Here is a 15,506-nt window from a genome sequence, read left to right as displayed (position 1 = left end):
TTAAAGAAATACTATGGCGACTCGTCTTATTCATGACCCACTAGCTTCAATGTCCAACAAGGCTATATATTGTAACGAATGCAGGGAAATTCCGCTTATTTGAAACCTTCTGGTAACGTTCGAATCGCTAAACTGTTGAATAAGTCACTCCAATATTTAGTATTGCAAACTGGTCTTTATGTAGATTACTTCAAGGGTAGTACTTAACAATTATACTGCACAACCAATAGCGTGTTTAAATCAAAACTGATTACTGACTACTCAGCTTGTGCTGCTTTTATACTCTCTGTTGCCTCGTCCACCGATTTCTCCCAAGGTCTAGTAACTTCGCGAACTTCATCCTTGGTTACCAGCCATATATGTACATGTATTTGTAGTTTATAGCCTCTCGCATAGGCATATGCGTGTGTATATGTGAGCACCAATTCGGCTGATGGTGAGTATCTTTCTGTTGCCTTGTATATATATGGGTAAATGATGATTAATGTGTTTATGTAGCTTGCTTTAATGTTGTTGTGCCTATATTTAATAATCCCGAAGGTTGAAGGTGAGATCAATTAGTGATGCTAATATTCGTCAAAATATTATAGAGCTCGAAAAGCGAGCTGGCTATGGGAGAGGATTGCTGCCTTTTTACCGGTTTTGTAATTTGTATCCAGTAATGTTTTAAATGCGTCCTTGAAAGAAAAAATCGTATTAAAACACATATTGTCTGACCATTTTCTAAAGAACCTACGTTTTTACGAAACATGAAGACAGATATATACTTCCTTAATATATGTAACTATTTTTTTGTTTCTTTTACGTGATCTTCACATCATATTCCTAATCGAATTCGTCTTTAAGCCTCCAAGTACCCAAATACGTCAATAGGCAATTTTGATAACGATTCATCTAAATCTAAAGTAGTTCACTCCTAAATATGTCATGAATCACGATACCGGAACAAGATCATACAACAATAACGTATTGAACTACCTGGAGCACGAATTACGTGCCGTTGGGGAATCTTATTATATAATGTCCATATGACACAACTTGTAATTTGCTCTCCAATTACATGTGCGCCCAACTGCGTCTAGTTCTTTAATTATGAAATGTGAACTATATAGGGAATTGAGCCAAAACTATCACTGTTCTATGAACGAATTACGAATGCGGCGTGCAGATAAGGTAATTGGCGACCCACGTAGTTAAATACTTTCGGGAGTGAATGTTTTACGAAACGCGAAGACATAAGTGTGCAACAACTTCTTTCTGTTCAGATGATACTTTCCCGTCAGGCCTTCAATTACGTAGCCAAACACGTCAAATTCCATAAGAAATTTTGAAAGCGATTCACTTGAATTCAATGTAATTCACCCTAAAGTATGCGAAGAATGACGGTACAAGAACCACAGTCGAATTACTTTTAGCAGGGATTATGTATCATATAGAAACCGTATTATATGATGCGGTTATGACACAATTTGTAATTTACTCACCAGTTACATGAATGCCGAACTATGTGTAACTCTATGATTATGAAACACTCAGCTCATTCAAATTTAATTTACTGTGGATTATGTAGGGAATTACGCTAAAATTTATAATTGCGCTATGAACGAATTAGTAATAGATGCGGTAATTCGCGAACCAATTATTGAATTATTGCGAGAGTCAATTAGGTGCCGCGTGGACGACATATTAGAGGATAATGCGAAAGTGATACAGATATTTACATAAATGCATTTCAAATATTAATTTATTTATGTATGTACTAGCCTTTACCCGCGGCCCCGTCCGCAAGGAGAAATTTAAATATATGGGCTATTCGCGTTAGCCTGCTTATCAAGTTATCTGTTTAAAATTTTGTTTTCTGTCTAATGCATTTTATTTTTGTAATTGAGTAAAAAAAAAGAACTAAATGAGCTGATAACCTGATAGGATCCCAAATGATCCCGAAATTATCCAGAAAAACCTACGAAATGACCCCCACGTTATCGCGGACGGATCCCGAAAACCATCCAGAAATGGCCCGAAAGGGTCTCCAAAAGTTCCCGGAATAGTCCCAAAAAAACCAGAAATCACAACGACACGATTCTAGACGTATCCAGAGAACCACACAGAAATGATCCCTGAAGGTGTTCCAAAATGATCCCGAAAAGGTTCCGAAATGACCATGACTGGCTCCCGGGCGGATCGCAAAAGCTATGCAGAAAATATCCAAGAAGGGTCCCTAAATTATCCCGACATACTCCAGAAAAAGTTCCGAAATGGCTCCGAGGGGATCCACGACGGATCGCGAAAACCATACAGAAATGAACCCGGAAGGAAGGGTCCCAAAATGATCCCGAAATAGTCCGGAAATGACCCAAATGGGATCCCGCACAGATCCAGAAATGATCCCGGAAGGGTCCAAAAACTATCCCGGAAAAGTAACAAAAAATTCCGAAATGGCTCCTACGGCATCCCGGACGGATCCAGAAATGATCTCGGAAGGGTCCCCAAATGATCCCAAAATGGTCCCGAAATCACCCTGATGCACCCGGCAAACCATCAAGAAATTATGCCGGAAGGGTCCCCAAATGATCCCGAAATAATACATAAAAAGTCACGAAACGACCCCTAGAGGATCCCAAATGATCCCATATTAGCCCCGAAATAACCCCGACGGGATCCCGGACAAATCCTGAAAACCATCCAGAAATAATGCCGGAAGGGATCCCAAATGATTCCGACAAAGTCCCGCATTGATTCCGACGGGATCCCGAACGGATACCGAAAATCATCCAGAAGTGATGCCGGAAAGGTCCTCAAATGATCACCTAATAGGCCCGAAATTACCCTTAAGGGGCCCTGGACGGATCCCGTAAACCATCCAGAAACGATCCCGATATAGTCCCGAAGAAGTCCCGAAATGACCCTGACGGGATCCCGGACAGATCCCGAAATTCATCCAGAAATGATCTTGGGAGGGACCCCAAATGATCCCAAAAAAGTCCCGCAAGGAAAACCATCCAGAAGTGATGACGGAAAGGTCCTCAAATGATCACCTAATAGTCCCAAAATGACCCTGACGGCATCCCGGACAGATCCCGAAATCCATCCAGAAATGATCTTGGGAGGGTCCCAAAATGATCCCGAAATAGTCTCGGAAAAGTCCAGAAATTACCCTGACGGGATACCGGACGAATCCTGAAAACCAATCGTAAATGATGCCGAAAAATTCCCGAAATGACCCTGATGGGACCCCGAAAGGATCCCGAAAACTATCCAGAAATGATGCCGGAAAAGTCCTCAAATGATCTCCTAATAGTTCCGAAAAGACCCTGACGGGATCCCGAACGGATCCCGACAACTATCCAGAAATGATGCCGAAAGGGCCCGCAAATGATCCCCTATTAGTCGAGAAAAAGTCCCGAAATGACCCCGACGGGATGCCGGATGAATCCCAAAAACCATCCAGAAATGATGCCGGAAGGGACCCCAAATGATCCCGCAAAAGTCCCGCAATTATTCCGACGGGATCCTGAACCGATACCGAAAACCATCCAGAAGTGATGCCGGAAAGGTCCTCAAATGATCACCTAATAGTCCCAAAATGACCCTGACGGCATCCCGGACTGATCCCGAAATCCATCCAGAAATGGTCTTGGGAAGGTCCCAAAATGATCCCGAAATAGTCTCAGAAAAGTCCAGAAATTACCCTGACGGCTTCCCGGATGAGTCCTGAAAGCTATCCTTAAATGATACCGAAAAAGTCCCGAAATGACTCTGACGGGACCCCGAAAGGATCTCGAAAACTATCCGGAAATGATGTCGGAAAGGTCCTCAAATGATCTCCTAATAGTTCCGAAAAGACACTGACGGGATCCCGAACGGATCCCGACAACTATCTAGAAATGATGCCGAAAGGGCCCGCAAATGATCCCGTATTAGTCGAGAAAAAGTCCCGAAATGACCCCGACGGGATGCCGGATGAATCCCAAAAACCATCCAGAAATGATGCCGGTAGGTATCCCAAATGATCCCGAAATAGTCCCGAAATGACCTCGTCGCCATCCCGGACGGATCCTGAAAATTATCCAGAAATGATGCCGGAAAGGTCCCCAAATGATCCCCTAATAGTCCCGATATTACCCTGTTGGGATCCCGGACGGATACCGAAAACCATGCCGAAAGGGTTCCCAAATGATCCCGTATTAGTCGCGAAAAAGTGCCGAAATGACCCCGATGGGATCCCGGACGGATCCCGAAAACCATCCAGAAATGATGCCGAAAGGGTTCCCAAATGATCCGGTATTAGTCGCGAAAAAGTCCCGACATGACCCCGACGGGATCCCGGAAGGATCCCGAAAACCATCCAGAAATTATGCCGGAAGAGCCCCCAAATGATCCCGAAAAGTCCCCAAATGACCCCGACGAGATCCCGGACAGATCCCGAAAACCATACAGAAATGATGCCGAAGAGCCCCCAAATGACCCCGACGAGATCCGAGACGGATCCCGAAAACCATCCAGAAATGATGCCGAAAGGGTTCCCAAATGATCCCGTATTAGTCGCCAAAAAGTCTCGAAATGACCCCGACGGGATCCCGAAAACCATCCAGAAATGATGCCGGAAGAGCCTCTAAATGATCCCGAAAAACTCCCCAAATTACCCCGACGAGATCCCGGATGGATCCCGAAAACCATCCAGAAATGATGCCGAAAGGGTCCCCAAATGATCTCGTATTAGTCGTGAAAAAGTCCCGAAATGACCCCGACGGGATGCCGGACGAATCCCGAAGACCATCCAGAAATGATGCCTAAACGGACCCAAAATAACCCCGAAAAAGTCCAGTAATGATCCCGGCAACCATCAAGAATTTATCTCTCGAAGGTACGCAAATGATCCCGAAAGTACCCCGACGGGATCCCGGACGGATCCCGAAAACCATCCAGAAATAATGCCGGAAGGGTCCCCAAATGATCGCGAAATAATCCCGAAATGATTACGGAATAGTCCTGAAAATGTCCCAAAATAACCCCGACGGGATCCCGGACGGATCCCGAAAACTATACAGAAATGATCCCGGAAGGGTCCCAAAATTATCCCGAAATAGTCCCGAAAAAGTCCCGAAATTACCCCGGCGGGATCCCGGACCGATCCCGAAAACCATCCAGAAATGATCCCGGAAGGGTCTCCATATGAGGTGAAGCTAATTATAAAACATGTTAATAAGGCAGCAGGCGCAGGAGCGAGCGAAAAGTTACATAGAAACGTACAGGTAAAGTTAATAAAAGCGTGCTAATAAAAACAACTGAAGGAGGGCGGATGGCGGGGGTAAAGGAGAGGACCACTGATCGTTCCTCCAAAATTGTCTAGATGTCGATCTGTATGTGCCAGATACCAAAAACTATTGATTTAGGAGAAAATTTATATTGAGTTATAACAATTTATAGATTTTACACCAGAGTGGGAGATAAAGGGGGGAAGGGGGCGGACGGTGTCACTGCTTACTTTGTAAGCCCTCGACTTATTTGACCCCTTGAGTCTGTGATATTGGTGAATGCCAGTATACGTAAAGTTATAATGTGTAAAAATTATTAAAAAGTAATTGCTCGAAGAGGTCGTGGGACCCCCACCCCTCTTTCCATGTGCGAAAAAAATTTCGCTAGTAGATTACTGTCTGTGTCCCATATTTCATCAAAATCCGTGTAGCCATTCTGGCGTGATTCAGTCGCAAAGACGAAAAAATATAATAATTAAATTATAACTGTTCCTAGGGGGCGGGGACCACGCCCCTTTTCAAAAATATATAGCTAGTAGATCCTTCTAGATTATTGGCTATATGTGTGCAAAATTTCATCCAAATCGGTCCAGCCGTTCTTGCGTGATTGAGTCACAAAGACAAACGTCTGGACAAACATCCAAACATCCAAACATCCAAACATCCAAACATCTTCACATCCAAACTTTCCCATTTATAATATATATTAGATATAGTTACTTGAGCCTTTATGTAAGTATGTATGTATGTACATATGTACATATATACTCATTGTATGTGTATGCATAAGTACGTAATTGGAAATTAGAGGATTGCTGATTTTTCTGCGCGAAACCAATTGAGTGCAGTCATTTGAGAAAATCACTTTGTTTATTTAGTTGTTCGCTTTAATTGAGAGGCTTCCGACAACAACAAAAACAACATAAATAAAACAATAATAAGAATAACAAAAGCAAATGCCATACCACAATTGAAATGATAAATAAGAGCCATTCGTGAACGCACCCTTGCTTATATACATTAGGCTGTTCGTTTACTCCAGGCCAATCACATCAAAATTTGTTTTTCCTGGAACTACGAAAAATGATCACCAGAAATGTCACGTCTATAATTTCTTAAAAAAACACGTTAAAGTCCGCAATTAAAATTCGAATGTTAGTTTCTCGTTACACATTTCAGGTAAAGTACTCTCAAGCGGGACCGAAACTTATGTACATATATGTTGTTTCTTTGACATAGTATTTAACAGGAGTTAGCCTGCAAAAAATATTTCATTCGATTACTTAAGCACCACCCTAATGTTTACTCCAATGAATTGACATATGCACACTGAAACCTTGACGGAAAATTCATGTAAAATAGGAAGTAAACGGACATAAAATCACAATTATCATTTCAGTTAATACAATAATGATGTTGTTGTTGTTGCTAGAATCAACGTATCTATACAGTAATACCCACAGAGATCGCATTTTGATTTGCAATGTAAATAAAGTCGTTTGCCGATTGTTGGATGGCATAGAGAGAGCTTAGGATAGTCAAGCACACGCACACACACACAAACACAAAGGCGTGAATGCTAATGTAGTAGTAAACAAATTCAAAATACTGAAATATATTTCATTTCAAGCTTGCCAAGCAAATGCATTGCGGATGAGTGAATTTCGTGTGTGAGAAGATGCGCGTTAAAAGCAAAAACCAACAACAACAACAACAATACGCTTTACAACAATTTGATACGAGCGTAACAAAAATTATACCCGCGGGGATAACTTAACGCGTTGCTGCTGCCAGCACTAAGTTTTAGGAGTGGCAATTGAGGGGAGTGAGTGTAGGTCAGAGTTGTGTTGAGTTGCGGTTTTTTGCGTGTATTCAACAACCCCTAACCAGATGTGTTTATTTTACAACCATACAATTTTAAAATAAGTATGCAAAGTCTTTTTAGGATTTCTGTGCTATATTTTCTCTTGTAAGTAAGCGCTCTTGTTGTTATTATTCTTGTTGATTGATAGATATACATATTTGTTGGTGTTGTGTTAAATATTTGTAGAAAATCCCACAAATGGATTTGGAAAACAAATCTGCGTTCAATATTCGAAAGGTCGGCATGATGGTTTGTGATTTCTACACTCAGCCGTTCGCTTTGTGCGAGTGTGCTTGTTGTAGTTTTTTTTTTGTATTGTTGTCATTTAAATAGATCCATTAATGTAACGATTTGTCAACAAATTAACAAACTTGAGCCGCCGTTGACAATTCAATTTGTATTATGTGTCTAAGCTTTGTTCTTCGCATATAGTTATGTGTTTACACTGATCAACATATCTTTTGCTACCCGAATTTTTGGGGGATTGCAATTTTCGAAACATATCGAGAGGTGTTGAGAATACATTTTCTAGGCATAGTAGCTGCTTGATTCCTTTGAATTGTGTTACCAGGTATTCTCTGATGGATCGGCGAGCTTATTTTTTCACTGAACAGGCTGTTCATATTCCCAGAAAAAAACAAGGGATTTACCTCTGCACATACTTAAGTTGTTCTTCCACTTTGCGGGCGAATTTCAATTGAGTAGCTTTTCGTGATAGAATTACAGTCCAAGGGATTACCAAACCACTGCCCACTTTTAAAACATCGTGCGCGCAGTAATCTGTGTCGCATTGGCTACAATACAGCATATCGACTCTTCTTCTTTCTCCTCCTGATAGCTGCTTGATATGAGTCACCGTCGAGGCGATATTTTTTATTTTTTGTAGTCAATGAAATATAGCAGTGATTTGTGACGACACCCAGCGCAACCCAGTTCCAAATCTTTTTCTAACACTGTCTTTGCTTTCCCCCACTCCTTCCTCACATGACACCTTATGTTCTGAACGGTATAGTCAATAACTGCCATAGGCACTCTATAACTGCCCTCTAGCCATCCCAACGTATATTGTTGAGTGCTCGTAGTTTTCTAACTTCCAGCTGCTCACTGCTTCCGATATTGCCAGGCTTGCTAGCCTTTGACCTTCTCAAACCTCAGTTCGCTTTAAAGCAATGGTATGGAGTATATATACCGGGGTCATAAGGGTCTTGGTCTAAGCCATTTTAGAAAGGGTAGCCGTGTCGCCTCCTCCTCCTAGAAATAATTATTTTTTAAATTATATTTCTGAGTTTAAGCTAAAACTCTGAGAGTTTGAATTAGACCGTTAATATTTGGTTTCTAGATCATAAAGAAAGGGGCGTGCTAAATCGTAGAAATGTGAACAGAGTCTAGTTTTCGGACCAAGCAAATCAGACATATGCGATTTTTTTTTGATTAATTCGTGGCTGTATCGGTACTTCGATATCATTTCGGAACTATTTTTCGGTTTATTTCAGAACTTTCTCCGTATCTATTCGGGGTTATTTTGGTCTTATCTCCTCATACTTTGGGAATCATTTAAACGCTATTTCATTATAATTTCGAGTTCATGTTGAAATAATTCTTGGATAATTTTGGTGCTATTTAAGGACTTTTTAGGATAAAACTTTTTTGGAATAATTTCGGAATCACTCCGATTTTGTTTTCGGGATCTTTTCAAGTCTATCAACAGATCATATTGGTACTATCTTCTCATAACTTCGGGATCGCTTCCATTCTATTTTGGGTATAATTTTGATGCTATTTCTGGCTATTTGGGAATAATTTTTCTTATAAATTAATGACGGAACAATCTCTTGATCATTCCGGTATCATATGGGGAAGACTTTGGAATGAATTCGGTCTACTTTTTGGATTATCGCGAAATTTTTTCCGTGACCATTCACTACATTCTCCTCATAATTTCGGATCCTTATTTTCAGGATGATTTCGGGATGATGTTGCCATAATTTGGGGACCATTTCTTTTTTCGGGAAATTGTCGATATTATTTGAGGATGGTTTTCAGGATCACTTCACGACTTTCTTTAAATGATTTTGTTATTACTTTTGGACAATTTCTGGATTACAAGATCATTTTGATTTTGTTTTCGTTATCAATTTGGCACCTATTTAGGATAATTTCCGTGCTATTACCGTATCATATCGGTATCTGAATCTGAATCATTATGAGACTGTTAGGGACCATATCTAGACTATTTCAGGTATGTGTTTGCTATCAGTTTGAAATTGTTTTCGGGACCATTTGAGATTATTTCAACATTATTTGAGAACTTTATTTTTAATATTTCAGGTCTATTTTTTGTTCAATTTCGACATTGTTTTCAGAACATTTCGAGATTGTTATCGGATTATTTTGAGATTTTTTCGGACCGCTTTAACCAGGGTTGAAAACCGGTTCGTGAACCGAACCACCCGCTATTTTGGGACTTTGAAATAAGCCACGAACCCAGAACTTTATTTTTTTTTCTTAACTCCAAAAACCGAACGCAAAACCACCCAAAAAAATGGTTCGGTTCGGTTCAAAATAAAGCTTCAACAAAAATCACTTAGCTTATTTAATTCACCACTTTGCTTGACAATACCACTCTAAGACAAAATTGCATACATTTTTTCTCGATGGCAACGCCGTGAGTTGTCACTTTTGCTGGTAACAGCGTCTACTGTTTGCGCCTGTGGTCAAAAGCTTGTGAAAAAATAAACAAATTTACAAAATGAGTTCAAACCCCGTGCATAACAACTTTGTATATGAAAGAGCTTTTTCATTTTTCATTTATAACATAGTCCGAACTATAACACAAACCACATATATATGCATAATTATAAAAATTTTAAAGTTAAATTAATCAAATTTTTATCAATTTTCGAAACTTTTTATTAACAGTTTTTAGAAATTCTGAATGTGCAGTCTTGAAGCTCATTCAATTGTAGTGTAATAGTGTGCAAGTGTCAAGTAGATGGGAATTACCGTTAATTTAAAAAAAAAATTTTCCCCGAGGGTGTTGGGCATATCTTCCATATGAAAACAAATTTTGTTCATGCGATGTATGGAAAAAAACGCGAACACCCTCTTGAAACTTGCAAAGTATTACACTACAGTTAGATGAGCTACAAAAATGCACACTCAGACATTTTTTGAAAGTTTTTAATAAGTCTGGAAAACTGATGCATGGATTTGATCTCAATAACTGTATTTTATTTGTATGCTTAGTAGGTACATATCGATGTTTGGTTGCACACAGATCCCAAGTGACGAATTTCAAATTTTGTATACTATCAAAACATAGTATTAAGTGTTTGAACCACTTGAACCGAACCGGTTCGGCAGTCAGAGGTAGCCGCGAACGGGTCACGAACCGGTTCAAGTTTTGACTCAGTAGTTCGAACCACTGAACCGAACCGTTTCGATTTTCGAGGCGGCTTGCAGCCCTGGTTTTAACAGTACTGCGAGATCATTTTCCAACGATTGCAGTATAATTTTTTCGATAAATTTAAGATTAGCCATTTCAAATTTTTTTTTGATAATATATCTACATCATTCCGGGACTACCTATGGATCGTTTGGGACTACCTATCGAGAGTTTTATTTGCTTTATATAATTTTGCGACTATTTCGAGCTAGTTTTGAGGGCCATTTTGTAAACGGAAATATATGTAGAATAATCACCGAATATGCGAGTTTTGTAAACCAGTGTAAGCGAGGCATAATTGAGGCGCTATCAAGGAACATACGTTTTTAACAACACAAGCGGGGGTGATATACATAATAACGTAATAAGTTGAATTGAATTTCTAAGGATTTATAAACAGATTGTAAGGCTCGAAAACTGTTCATGTTACGCACGTACTTAGTTACCCAATGTGACAAAATTACATATGCATTTACCTTACACTGTTCTTATAAGCAATTGCGCTTACCAAAAGGGGTTGATTATGCACTTATTTGGCTTTTATCATAGTAACTTCAATCAAACTTTACCCGCTGAATGATAAGTCGTTGACGGGACGGGTCTCCTTGAGCTTAGTTGGCTTGTCAACACATTTGTGGACATTTATAAGGTTTTATGTATTTACATATGTATGTGTGCATTTACAAGTGCAAGTAATTAGGATTATTAGCCAGAATGGTTATATGTATGTATTTTTGGCTGATGACGTAGGTATTTGTGTGAGTAATCAGTATGCCTATTAATGTCGGTTATATACATACACACAAACATATTTACATATGCTCGATAACTTAAACATACCTAAGGTGCTATTTAAGTAGACGCCAAAAGGCATTTTAACGCTTGCAATTGTTTATTTTAGTTTATAATAGATAGTAAATACATATGTACGTATGTATGTATGTATTGGCGTGTGTGGACGTCTGGCTGTTGGTGTGGGCTCATTGATAGTGGGTGTGATAAAGGAAATCGCTCAAGTGCTAACTTAATACCTTCGCTTAGTGTTGCTATTTGACCGCAGGCCAAGTGCAAAAGCATTTACGGCGCTAGATTTGTCACGTTGATTTCCTTTCAGCTTACGAAAGTGTTTGGAGGGGGAGTGAAAAGCAGTGTGCATTAAAACTTTGAGGCGATAAGTGCAATATTTAAAATTCATTTGCTTAATAGATTGGTCGTAGTCGGTGGGTTATGTCACATTGATATTGATGCATTTTACTGATTCAAGATCAAAGCGATATGGTTGTGAACAGTAGCGTATCCAGGATTTTTCCAAGGGGGAGGAGGAGGGGGGTGAGCAAAAATTTATTTTAAGTTAAATAGAAATTAAGACACACAGTAACTAGGTTTACCATCTGTGTGTATTTCTTTATAAATAAGCAATACTTACAATGATATACATATATACAAGCATGTACTTATTTACATATGTACAATAATCTTTTTTTGCTAAAATCACGTGCACTTTTGATTTAAAATATTTGAAAATTGTTGAAGTGATTATATCTTTGGTTCCATGGAAAACTATTTCAGTTCAAATTGCGTCGAAGAATATCTCAGTTCGTTTTGTTTTTTAAAAACTAACACCTTTCGCTTGTTTGCTAATTTTGTATTATTTAGTTTAATTTTACTTATTTTTGTATAATTTTAGTTTGTTTATTTTTGTGTTAGTTACTTAGGTTTTTATTTATTTTTTTTTTAATTAATTTTATAAATAAAAATAAATAAAATAAGATAAACTAAACAATAATAAAATGAAGTAAAATAATACAAAAATAAGTAAAATTAAACAAAAAACTACAAAATTAGCAAACAAGCGAACTGAGCTAGACTTCGACGCAAATGTATACTCCATGACAAAATTAAACATTAATATTACCTTCCCACGTACGTACTTATACAGAGATTTTGATTTTCTCTTGTATTTTTTGCTAAATCAGAAGGAAAATTTGTAGTTTCAATATAAATTACGAAGTAAAATAAGAAGTTGAGCGACGAAGGGGGTCTATCCCCCAATCCCCTCCCCTGGTTGTGACAATGATTGTGTAAACAGATTAGCGGGCGGGCTGCTGGTATAATGAAAAGTAAATCACCCTAATAAAACTTTAAAATCTTTATAAAGTTGTCGCTCAAATTAAGGAACATTTGATTTCATAAACAAGAGAACTGACTTCTGTAAGTCGCAGCTAAAATCAAGGGACCGACAACTGGGGTACCATATGGGTTCTGAAAACGACTTTTGACATTGAGAAAAGGAACCGATAATGTATGAATTTAAGCTCGCTGCCTTGCTTATACGACGTTTACTATACCTTCAGCCAAGATCGTGCTGATCCTCTCCAAGCCATTCCAAACAAAGCAAAGGTTTAGATTAGGCGTCCTCTATCTTACGATTACTTTAACCTTATGAAAAGGCTGCAAAAGATAATTCTAGTAGCAGATTTAAACAGCCCAATCACAGTCTGTTGGGCGAACGTACAACTGATGACCTTAACAAATGAGCTGCCGTAATTTCTGCGTACTTAAAAGTGGAAGAAAAATGGGCTTTGTTGTGCAAAAAAACAAAAAAAAAAGTTTTCTAAGCAAAGAGACAACGTATTAAAACCATCGAAATTGCCAATTCTAAAAAAGTTTACCCGATTCTGATGAAGTCCCAGTTTCTAACAAAACGCCTTATTCGAAAACGGGACCGGTTTTAAAAAGTACTCGGCTCTGAAAACTTACCCGATTTAAAAAACTACCCGGTTCTATAAAAGCATTAAAACCAACAAAAATGTCAATTCTTAAAAGTACCCGGCGAAAAAGTGTTTCCGGTTCAAAAAAGTACCCAGTTTTGAAATATTACCCGATTCTTTAAAAGTACCAAGTTTAAAAAAAATACCGAGTTCAAAAAAATATCCGGTTCGAAAAAGGTGTCCGGTTCTGGAAAGGTATCCGGTTCTGGAAAGGTGTCCAATTTTGAAAAAGTACCCGGATCCGAAAAAGTAACCGTGTTCAAAAAAGTGCACATTCCTCAAAAAGCAACCTATTCCTGGAAACGCAACACTCTAACAAAGTATGCGCATCAGAGAAAGTACTCGGTTCTGAAAAATACCCGTATAAGCAAAAATATCCGGTTCTGAAAATATATTTGGTTCTAGAACGGTACCCGAATCCGAAAAAACGCGGTTCCCAAAATGTACTCGGCTCCTTAAAGGGTGCTAGGTTTTTATATAAGTAATAGCTCTAACCCGACGCACATAGGTAGATTTTAGACATTTAGGCGGCCATAATTGAATTTCTGAAAGTGACCACAATTACAAAAAAAAGCACTCCCACAGCTTAAGAATAGACAGGGGAATAATTCCCCCTTCCCATACATCGCATACCTGGCGTTAGCTGTCAAGTAATCGGAATTCAGCTATTTCTGAAACGCGTGTTATGGACTTTTTTTTAACCTATGTGAAATCGCATGTTTTAACGTGAATATTTTAAGTTTCAAGACAATTGAATTGAGTGATTGTGATGGATTCTGAAATTTCAGGTAAATACTAACATTATTAATGGTGTGTGTGATTTTTAAAAGTTATAAATTGATAAAGATCCTATTTTATTTAGGTTGCTAAACAACTTTAAATCTTTTTTATTTTTGGTGTTCAAAATCAGTTTTGTTATGTTTCCAAGTCCGTCCCAGTGAAAATTAATTTTGAACATGGTACTTGGCACAATTAGCTTGCCAACTGCATTAACTTTAGCTGCAGATACTTGCCGATAGGGGGTTAGAGAGAGGGTTTGATACACCCTTGTTGCTGTACAACATGAAAAATAACACCTTTGTGCAGGTATTTTTTACTGTTACACAGTGTAATATCTAATATTCTAATATAACCGATTAGTTACACAAATTATTATAATTTTTCATTTACTAAACAGTTTTAAGAAGATATAGGCAATATATATATAGGCAAGGCCGCCTAAAACTTGAAAATCTACCTATGTGCGACGCCTTGCTGCCTCAGAGAAAACATTTCCAGAAATTTTTTAATTGTTGTGATATGGAGTAAAACGCCTGAAGAAGTACTTAGATATATCAAACGCCTCCAGATACAAAATTAGGTCACAATAGATCTGCACAAAGTCGCAGTGCTTCCAGGCTTAGTAATAATCATAATAATAATCTCCGTTCTACCACTTCCTCTATTCCTCTTAATCTGTTATTAAACGTTTCTCTTCTCTTTTAACTCTCTATTTGACTTTCCCTCTCATCACCTTCTCCACGCCCTCATCTTTTTTAACTCTCTATTTTCCTTTCCCCTACTCGCCCATGTTTCCTCCCCTCCCCTTCCCACCCTCACAATCTTCCCTCTTTCCCACCATTTAGTTATACTTCTGCCTTTTCCTCTCCCTCCCATAGTCTTTGTCTCTCTCTGCGCCCGTATTCCCGTCTCTATACCCGTTTTTACTTCCTTTCCCTTCACCTCTCTTTCATAATCCGGCCAAGAATTCCCTACCCTTCTCCCTCGCTAACCATAAACACGTTGTTTTTTTTTCAAATTGGTCGATCCCTACCGCCAGCATTCCCAATAATCATTTTGGCCAATAGAACACCGCATCTTAAAGAATATTTTATCGAACAAGTCGGCAATGGTTCATTTCCCGGAAAAAAACATCCTATATTATAACCTAGGCTAACTAAGTTCGAAATTTCATTCATTTTTTTCTCCATGAACTGGTATCTAGCCCACTCCCAGAAAAAAAATTATTGTACGAACTTTCTAGCAAAATAGCTACACATACATGTACACAGCAACCAATAGCGCATTTGACATTGCATAAACTACACACACACACATGTATACAGCGAACATGAGATGCAGAAACGAGAAGTAAATAGGAAACTTTTCGGAGTGGCTGTTCGCGAAAATTG

The 15,506-nt window shown here is 38.7% G+C and overlaps 1 protein-coding gene across 1 annotated transcript in view; it reads left to right on the top strand.

Annotated features, from left to right (window-relative positions):
• Positions 1–15,506, top strand: part of Gsc (Goosecoid) — a 100,390-nt gene that overhangs the window by 19,270 nt on the left and 65,614 nt on the right. The gene's annotated exons all lie outside the window — the stretch shown is intronic.

The sequence above is a fragment of the Eurosta solidaginis genome, chromosome 2, assembly GCF_040869045.1.
Source record: "Eurosta solidaginis isolate ZX-2024a chromosome 2, ASM4086904v1, whole genome shotgun sequence".
Classification (NCBI taxonomy): Eukaryota; Metazoa; Arthropoda; class Insecta; order Diptera; family Tephritidae; genus Eurosta; species Eurosta solidaginis.
Note: the sequence above shows the minus strand (reverse complement) of the source record. Positions and strands in the feature narration are given on the sequence as shown.